Source organism: Muntiacus reevesi, chromosome 8 (genome assembly GCF_963930625.1).
Source record: "Muntiacus reevesi chromosome 8, mMunRee1.1, whole genome shotgun sequence".
NCBI classification, from domain to species: Eukaryota; Metazoa; Chordata; class Mammalia; order Artiodactyla; family Cervidae; genus Muntiacus; species Muntiacus reevesi.
Window position 1 is genome coordinate 30,444,651 of NC_089256.1, and position 9,825 is coordinate 30,454,475.

The following is a 9,825-nucleotide window of genomic DNA, read 5'->3' on the forward strand; positions in this document are numbered from 1 at the left end:
CACGGGGTCGAAAAGAGTCAGACACGACTTTGTGACTGAGCAGCAACAAAAGCAGTGCATATCATACATTAGCACACCTATATGGAATCTCGGGAAATGGTATAGATTAACTTATTTGTAAAGCAGAAATAGAGACACAGACATAGAAAACAAACGTCTGGCTCTCAAGGGGGTACCTTGGTGACTCAATGGTAAAGAAGCTGCCTGCAATGCAGGAGATGAGGGCTCAAGATGTGGGTTCCATCCCTGGGTCTGGAAGATCCCCTGGATGACTAAAGGGCAACCCGCTCCAGTATTCTTGCCTAGAAAATCCCATGGGCAGAGAAGCCTTGGAAGCTACTGTCCCTGGGGTTGCAAGAGTTGGACACGACTTAACAACTAACCCACCACCACCAAGGGTGGGGACACGGGGGAGCGAGGGATTGGGAGACTGGTATTGGCTTGTATATCCTAGGTATAAAATAGATAACCAATGAGAACCGACTGTAGAGCTCAAGGGACTCCACTCAGTGCTCTGTGGTAACCTGAATGGGGAGGAAATAAAAAAAAAAAAAGATATATGTATACGTACAACTGATTCACTTTGCTGTATGGAAGAAACTAAAATAACATTGGAAAACAACTATACTAAAAAAAAGCCGAGAGAGAGAGCAGAGCAGGGGAACAACATAATCAGACCAACAGGTTAGGAAGCACATCACTTTGGGCTGCCTGGTGTAGTACTGGCCGAGACGAAGGAATCAGAGGGAGGGCACCTGATTGGGAATGATCTGGCTGATGCTATGGTGCTCATCCCTGTTAGATCAGTAAGAATCAGAAGAAGAGACAGAGCATTAGGGAAATTTCAGAGCTAGAATCCAGTTTCAGTTGCAGATTGATTTGGAGAGAGCAAGAGATAGAAGATGTTGAGGAATATCCCTGGGCAGCTGGAAAATAGCCTGGGGGAGGGACCTATCTCAGGGTTTATTGACAGTTGAGCCTAAGTCCCAACATCACTGAGCCATCAAAACCACCTTGGACCACCTTCCCTGAGTGTTTTGCCAGGGAAGAGTACATTGCTATCTCATTTTAACTCCTGTATTTGTTGTATCATGTTTCTGACACATTTAAGCGTCCTCATATGTAAAAGAAGAGAGTGAAAAAGCCGGCTTAAAACTCAACATTCAAAAAACTTAAGATCAAGGCATCCAGTCCCATCACTTCACAGCAAATAGATCGGGAAACAATGAAAAAAACTGAGAGACTTTATTTTTCGGGGGCTCCAAAATCACTGCAGATGGTGATTGCAGGCATGAAATTAAAAGATGCTTGCTCCTTGGAAGGAAAGCTATGGCAAACCTAAATAGCATAATAAACAGCAGAGACATTACTTTGCTGACAAAGGTGCTTATGGTCAAAGCTATGGCTTTTGCAGTAGTCATGTATGGATGTGAGAGTTGGACCATAAAAAAGGGCTGAGCTCTGAAGAACTGATGTTTTCGAACTGTGGTGTTGGAAGACTCTTGAGAGTCCCTTCGACAGAAAGGAGATCACACCAGTCAATCCTAAAGAAAGTCACTTTTGAATATTCATTGGAAGGACTGATGCTGAAGCTGAAGCTCCAATACTTCCGCAATCTGATGTGAAGAGCTGACACATTTGAAAAACCCTGATGCTGGAAAAGATTGAAGACAGGAGGAGAAGGGGACAATAGAGGATGAGATGGTTGGATGGCATCATTGACTCAATGGATGTGAGTTTTGAGCAAACTCTCGTGGATTCTTTACCACTGAGCAGCTAGAATTTCATAAAAGCAGGTTACATTGGTGGGAACTAATGGACTTACTCAGTTCAGTTCAGTCTCTCAGTCGTGTCCTACTCTGCGACCCCGTGGACTGTAGCACACCAGGCCTTCCTGTCCATCACCAACTCTGGGAGTCCACCCAAATTCATGTCCATTGCGTTGGTGATGCCATCCAACCATCTCATCCTGTCGTCCCCTTCTCCTCCCGCCTTCGATCTTTCCCAGCATCAGGGTCTTTTCAAATAAGTCAGTTCTTCACATCAGGTGGCCAAAGTGTTGTAGTTTCAGCTTCAACATCAGTCCTTCCAATGAACACCCAGGACTGATCTCCTTTAGGATGGACTGGTTGGATCTCCTTGCAGTCCAAGGGACTCTCAAGAGTCTTCTCCAACACCACAGTTCAAAAGCATCAATTCTTCATCACTCAGCTTTTTTTTATAGTCCAACTCTCACATCCATACATGACCACTGGAAAACCCATAGCCTTGACTAGATGAACCTTTGTTGGCAAAATAATGTCTCTGCTTCTTAATATGCTATCTAGGTTGGTCATAACTTTCCTTCCAAGGAGTAAGCATCTTTTAATTTCATGGCTGCACTCACCATCTGCAGTGATTTGGAGCCCCCCAAAATAAAGTCTGACACTGTTTCCACTGTTTCCCCATCTATTTCCCATGAAGTGATGGGACCACATGCCATGATCTTAGTTATCTGAATGTTGAGCTTTAAGCCAACTTTTTCACTCTCCACTCTCACTTTCATCAAGAGGCTCTTTAGTTCTTCACTTTCTGCCATAAGGGTGGTGTCATCTGCATGTCTGAGGTTATTGATATTTCTCCCAGCAATCTTGATTCCAGCTTACCGGAAAAGCAGAAAAGGCAAGTGTGACAGATGTTATTTGTTCTTCAGTAGGATATTTCACCCAATGTCTTAGATCTTCCCGGGCAGTTATACAAAAAAAGTTAATCATCCCTAGGTTATTGTCACTTAGAGGGAGAGTCCTAGTGACATACCTAGTGACTCTTAGTCACTATTTGTTCAAGGACTTCCTTATCAAGGTAATAGGTGACTCAAAGTTGTTAGTAATGGAAGATACTTTGGATGGGAAGGCTTGGGAGTCATAAAGATCTGAGACAGGAATGGTGCCCTGAATTCAGCCAGATTCAGTCATTGATTCATGCACTGATTTATTCATTCATTCACTGAAGGCATATTCATCAACACTTAGAACACATCAGAGGTTGTCAAAGGTGTTGGGATATAGCAACAAGCAAACGGACAAGGGTTCTCCTCTCCCTGAGCTTGTGTTTCAGTTTACAGCAGAAGCTCTGTCCTGGAGACCAGAGGTGAAGGAAGGAGGGGAGTCTGGTGCAGAGAAGGACAGGGACGAGGAATATCTCAGGACCCAGCAGTGACCCTGGCCAATCTCCACCAGACCATGGGGCTCCCTGTTGGTGTATCTTTAGCTCCTGTCCAGAAGTCTATGGGGCCAGACCAGTTCTCTTCCTGACTCAGGAACAGGGACTGGATTGGATTCTGAAGCTGAGGGGCTCAGAGACCCCAACAAGGAGAAATTAGGAATAGGGGAACCAATGACAACCTTCTGGTTTTCTTCTAATCTTTGGGCCATTGACCCTTCACGCCATTATCAACTTGTAATTGATCTGAATTCTAAGCTCTTATTCCTTTTATTTTGATGATTTTTTTCACATGAATAGGAGATGGTGCCTCACCTCTAAGACTGTACTTAAGATTTCAACATGTAGTATCACCATAAATGCACATTGGCCCCACTGACTGGAGTGTTCAAGAAAGCAGTTTCATAAGCCTCCTTTTCTCGTTTTCTTGTAGAGAAGGTCAGAGATACAAGTCATTGCCTAATTGAACTTTTTTTACTCTTTATCCTATGTTTTCAATGCACTCAAAACTTTCTTACTCCTACTGAGACCCTTCACTTCCTTAGAAAGATTCCCATCCCTTAACTTCAGCCATGGTGGCTTATTTCTCTTCTTTTAGCATCTTGTCTCAGGAAAAAGGGTTGCATGAGTTTCCTGTGGCTTCTGTACCACAAACTCAGTGACTTGAAAAAGTAGACATTAATTCTTTGACAGGTCTGGTGGCCAGAAGTCCACGATCAAGATGTCAGCAACTTCTGTGACTTGGAGCAAGTCATTTAAACTGGAAATAGTACTGCTATCCAAAATAAGTAATTTCATAGGAGGTAAACCTAGGAAAATCATAAAGCAGTATGTAAACACAAGGTCTGCCACTACTCTGGTTTTCATTGTTTCAGCAATGTACTATAAATGGCCACTGAACAACTAAAAATTGGGCTAACATATGACCCAACAATTCTGCTCCAGGGCATATGGACAAAATTCTAATTCAAAAAATACATCCACCCTAATGTTCATTGCAGCACTATTTACAATAACCAAGACAAGGAAGCAGCCTAAATGTCTATCAATACAGGAATGGTTAAAGAAGAGTGGTATATAAATGCAATGGAATACTACTCAGTCATGAAGAAGAATAAAATAATGCCATTTGTGGCAACATGGATGAACCTAGAGATTACCATACTAAATGAAGTCAGACAGAAAGAAGACTATTCACTTTCTATGTGAAATCTTAAAAATGATATAAGTGAACTTATTTACATAACAGAAACAGACTTGCAGGCTTCAAAAAGGAGCTTATGGTTAGCAACAGAGGAAAATGGGGCATGGGAAAGATAAATTAGAAGTTTGCAATTAATGCCTACACACTACTGTATCTACAATAGATAACCAACAACAGCCTACTCTATAGCAGGGAACTCTACTCAATAATCTGTAATAATGTAAATGCTAAAAAATTTGAAAAAGAACAGATACATGTATATGTATTAATATCAATATAAATGAATCACTTTGCTGTTACACCTGAAACTAACTCAACACTGTAAATCAGCTAAACTCCAATATAAAATAAAATTTAAAAACATGAAAGACTTCACATAATGTATTTATCCCTTTTTATTGGTAAAACTTTTAACAACTGCATCCATACGTACAAAATAACATTATACTTGTTCCTCAGAAAGGTGACAAAAATTCCCTGGAATTCCCTGGAATTCATGAGTGTCGTTTACCCAACAAATATTTATTCAGCACCATGTTAGGATTGTTCTGTAGAAAAGTAGTGCCTGAAATTGACACAACCCTGCCTTGCTGGAATAGAATTCATGCAGGGGAGAAGAAGAGTTGTTGTTCTGCCGCTCAATCGTGCCCGGCTCTTTGTGACCCCATAGACTGCAGCATGCCAGGCCTCCCTGACCATCACCAACTCCTGGAGCTTGCTCAGACTCATGTCCTTCAAGACGGTGATGCCATCCAACCATCTCATCCTCTGTCATCCCCTTCTCCTCCTGCCTTAAATCTTTCCCAGCATCAGGGTCTTTTCCAATAAGTTGGCTCTTTGCATCAGGTAGCCAAAGTACTGGGGCTTCGGCTTCAGCATCAGGCCTTCCAAAGAATATCTAGGGAGGGTGAACAGGGTAAAAAAGGAAAATGTCAAAGGAAAATTACATAACGACAAGGGCTTTAGCGGAGAAAAAAAAGTCAGGCTGTGTCAGATGAAAAATGGATTAAATTTTAGATGTGGGAAGAGGTTTCCCAGGAGAGAGAGGATCCTGTCTGGTGTTTGGAGGAGGCCAGCTGGTGCCCTAAGGACCAGCAGGACTGGGGCAAGAGGAGAGATCTGAGAGATGGAGGCCTCAGAGTGGGGAGGGGAAACAGGGGGGCCTCAAGCTCTTCCTCTGAGTCACCCTGGGCCACTGGAGGGCTTCAGTTGAGGAGAGAAGGTCTGACAGATGTTTTAACAGGATCCCTCCAGCTGCTGTTTTGAGAACAAATACAGTGTTTAAAAGCCTTTAGAAATAAGTATTCAAATGTGCAAGTCATACTGACAAATCATTTTTAAAATGTCAAATTATATTTGCAGCCAATTAAGCCAACTATGCTCCATTCCCCTTGGGGGCTTGGTGTGCAATGACTGCAAATGTCGGGTAGTATATGCAGCCTGTTGCTTGTGTGGGTTGCCCTAAGGGACATTAGAAACAGCCCTTTCCAGGGGACACTTGAGACTGGCCTGCTGACCTCAATCTTGGCTGCAGACAGGTATGCATGGTGCCTTTGGAAAGCCCCAGGGCACAGTGGCCAGGGTCCACACTGGCCAAGTCATAAAGTCCATTCACACCAAGCTGCAGAACAAGCAGCGTGTGACTGTGGCCCTCTGCAAGGCCAAGTTCAAGTTCTCTGGCTGACGGGAGGTCCACATCTCCAAGAAGCAGGGATTTGCTAAGATTAACGTGGATGAATCTGAAAACATGATGGCAGAAAAGTGGCTCATCCCAGATGGCCAAGGGGTCAAAGTGAAAAGTGAAGTCTCCGAGTCAGACACGATGACTCTTTGCGCCTCCGTGGACTGTGGCCTGCCAGGCTCCCCGCTCCATGGGGTTTTCCAGGCAAGAATACTGGAGTGGGTTGCCATTTCCTTCTCCAGGGGACCTTCCCAACCCAGGGATTGAACCCGGGCCTACCCGCATTATAGGCAGACGCTTTACCATCTGAGCCACCAGGAAAGATCTGAGGGGTCAAATACAGCCCTAATTATGGCCCCCCAGACCAATGGTGGGCCTGCACTCATGAGAGCCTTGGTGCTTTTCCCTGCTCACTCACGCTCACCACTAAATCCTACTTCCCTGTCAAAATAAAATGTCAAATTATGCCAACTCTACCTCAATAAAACTGAAACGAATGAGTGAGTGAATGAATGAATAAAAGGTCAATTTTTTTTAAAATTAAACCAGATCAGGTGATTCCTGTGGGGAAATAGTTTACTTGTTTTTTTATGCAAACACCAAAGTTGAGGGTGAAAATATAGGAACAAGACACAATCGGCTAGTTTCCTCAAATATTCTTCTCCCTCGTTATGGAGTGTGTTCAAGCTCAAAGAGGGAAGGGCTTCCTTGATCTCCTCCTCTCTCCCCAACGAGGAAGACCCAGCTGTTCCTGGGGTGGCCCACTGCTGAGACAATCACCGTGGGAGAAGGGCAGAGGAGACCTGAACGCAGCCCTGTGACGGACCGTCTGGCCGGGGCACCTCATACCCAACTGGCTTTGTGTCTTCCTCTGCCACCCAGGCTGGTCCAGGAAAAGAGCATCATCAATCAGCCCTCTCTAGGCATTAAAGATGCTATAAGACTCAATCACAAGCCAGACGTTTCACAGATAGCTACCAACAGAAATCAAACAATTGGATATAATAAAATATATTTTGGCCATAAAGAAAAATGAAATGCTGACACAGGTTACAACCTGGATGATCCTTGAGAAGAGTAGGCTGAGTGAAAGAAGTCAATCACAAAAGACTCTTGCTCCTTGGAAGAAAAGCTATTATGACAAACCCAGACAGTGTATTAAAAAGCAGAGATAGTCACTTTGCTGACAAAGGTCTGTATAGTCAAAGTTATGGTTTTTCCAGTAGTCATGAACAGATGTGAGAGTTGGACCATAAAGAAAGCTGAGCGGTGAGGAATTGACACTTTCAAACTGTGGTGTTGGAGAAGACTCTTGAGAGTCCCTTGGACTGCAAGGAGATCAAACTAGTCAATCCTAAAGGAAATCAATCCTGAATATTCATTGAAAGGACTGATGCTGAAGCTGAAGCTCCAATACTTTGGCCACCTGATAGGAAGAGCCAACTCATTAGTAAAGACCCTGATGCCAGAAAAGACTGAGGGCAAGAGGAGAAGGGGACAACAGAGGATGAGATGGTTGGATGGCATCACTGACTCAATGGACGTGAGTTTTGAGCAAACTCTGGGAGATAGCTAAGGACAGAGAAGACTTGTGTGATGCAGTCCATGGGAGCCACAAAGAGTGATGGAGCAACTGAACAACCAAACAAAAAATGGTACACTTTTGTTCATGGGGAAAGCCCAGAATACGTAGGCAGAAAGCAGATTAGTGATTACACAGGGCTAGCAGGGAAGAGAAGGGCTGAAGTGGTGATGGATAATGGAAACAGAGCTTCTTTCTGAGGTGATAAAAATGTCCTAAACGTGACTGGGGTGATGACTGCACATATGTGTGAATATTCCTAAAACCACTGGACCATATACTTTACATGGGTCAATTTTGCAGTATGTGGATTATATCACAATACAGGTGTTTAGGTGAGTTTGTGTAGTATGTAGCTTGAAAAGATCAAGTCAGACTGACACAGAGGCTCTGACCTGCTGCCTTGGGAGCAGGGGATTGATGGTCACCTGTCTGTTGTGTGTTCTGTGTGATAGAAGTGCCCTCTGGCTCCCTGCATGTGGGGAAAGTCATGGGAGAAATGTCTCACCAGGGACTGGCTATATAATTTGCAGAGCCTTCTGCAAAATGGAGAGAGAAGGCAATGGAACCCCACTCCAGTGCTCTTGCCTGGAAAATCCCATAGACAGAGGAGCCTGGTGGGCTGCAGTCCATGGGATCGCTAAGATTCGAACATGACTGAGCAGCTTCACTTTCACTTTTCACTTTCTGCATTGGAGAAGGAAATGGCAACCCACTCCAGTGTTCTTGCCTGGAGAATCCCAGGGAAGGGGAGCCTGGTGGGCTGCCGTCTATGGGGTTGCACAGAGTCAGACACAACTGACATGACTTAGCAGCAGCAGCAGCTGCAAAATGGAAAAGAGCCTCTTATCTTATATATATATAATTAAGAGAATTCCCTGGCAGTCCAGTGGTTAGGACTTTGCACTTTCATAGATGAGACCACAGGTCAACCCCTGGTGGGGGAACTGCTGCTACTGCTGCTGCTAAGACACTTCAGTCGTGTCTGACTCTGTGTGACCCCATAGATGGCAGCGCTAAGATCCCACAATTCTCAGGGCATGACCTAAAAAAATAAAAATAAATAAATGAAAATGTAATTTTTAAAAAAATGTAAAAATTTTAAACTATTAAGAATTTAAGGAATGCAACTGGGACCTGGTCCCCTCTTTGACCCTTTTTCCAGGTGTGGAGGTGGGGAAGGGATGTGTCCCTGCGAGTCATCTCTGCTTTGTTATAATAAGGGGGCAAATACAGGACTGTTTCTTTGCTCAGAGAGCTGGGGCATCTCCTGCAGAGTTCTGTGAGAACCTTCCAGAAGATGAGCCCGGGGTTCTTCCCCTTGACAGCTGAGAGTGGTGGGTGGTCTCTCCTCTTCACCCTCAACCAGAACCAAAGAGGCAAGTTCGAGGTGACAAGTCTGGCATTTAGAGGTAAAACCAGCATTAGCTGTAATGAGAAGAGGTGATTTACATAATGACTATAAACCAGAGACACCAACAACTCCATGGGTGTAAAATAGACATAGACACTGGAATTCATAAAAGTAAAGAAACGAGAGAAAACGTCTTGCAGCAATTGGAAGGCCATTCCTCAAAAGAACGTGAAACAAGAGGGAAGGAGGCAGGGCACAACCTTTAAAAGAATGACATACCAGTTGAGGATATGATCTAAACTGGTTAGAGTCATCTAGGTCCAAGAAGGCGGCAGACTCACCTTCTAATGGGGGCCCTGAGCCTCGGTATACGCTCATTGTAATACACTGCTGCTGTTTAGTTGCCAAGCTGTGTCTGACTCTTTGCGACCCCATGGACTGTAGACTGCCTGGCTCCTCTGTCCATGGGATTTCCCAAGCAAGAATAGTGCAGTGGGTTGCCATTTCCTTCTCCAGGGGATCTTCCCAACCCAGGGATCTAACCCAACTCTCCTGCATTATAGGAGAGTCTTTACCATCTGAGCCACCAGGGAAGATAATGCATTACCATAACCTAAATGACACACCCACAGGTGCCCTGACAGTTCCAAGGCTGATCATAAAAGGCCAAAAAGTGGGTGGTGGCCCAATTCCTGGAAATCTCCACTCCTTCTCCAAAGTAGTTGGAACAATCCTCCTGCTCATTAACCTATGAATTTTCCCGGCCCATAAAACTAACCACCCCATATCTCAAGGCTTCTGGC

The 9,825-nt window shown here is 44.3% G+C and overlaps 1 pseudogene; it reads left to right on the forward strand.

The window, feature by feature from the left end:
* Positions 1–5,761: 5,761 nt before the first annotated feature.
* On the forward strand, positions 5,762–5,888 carry LOC136173877 (small nucleolar RNA SNORA70; annotated as a pseudogene).
* Positions 5,889–9,825: the final 3,937 nt, after the last annotated feature.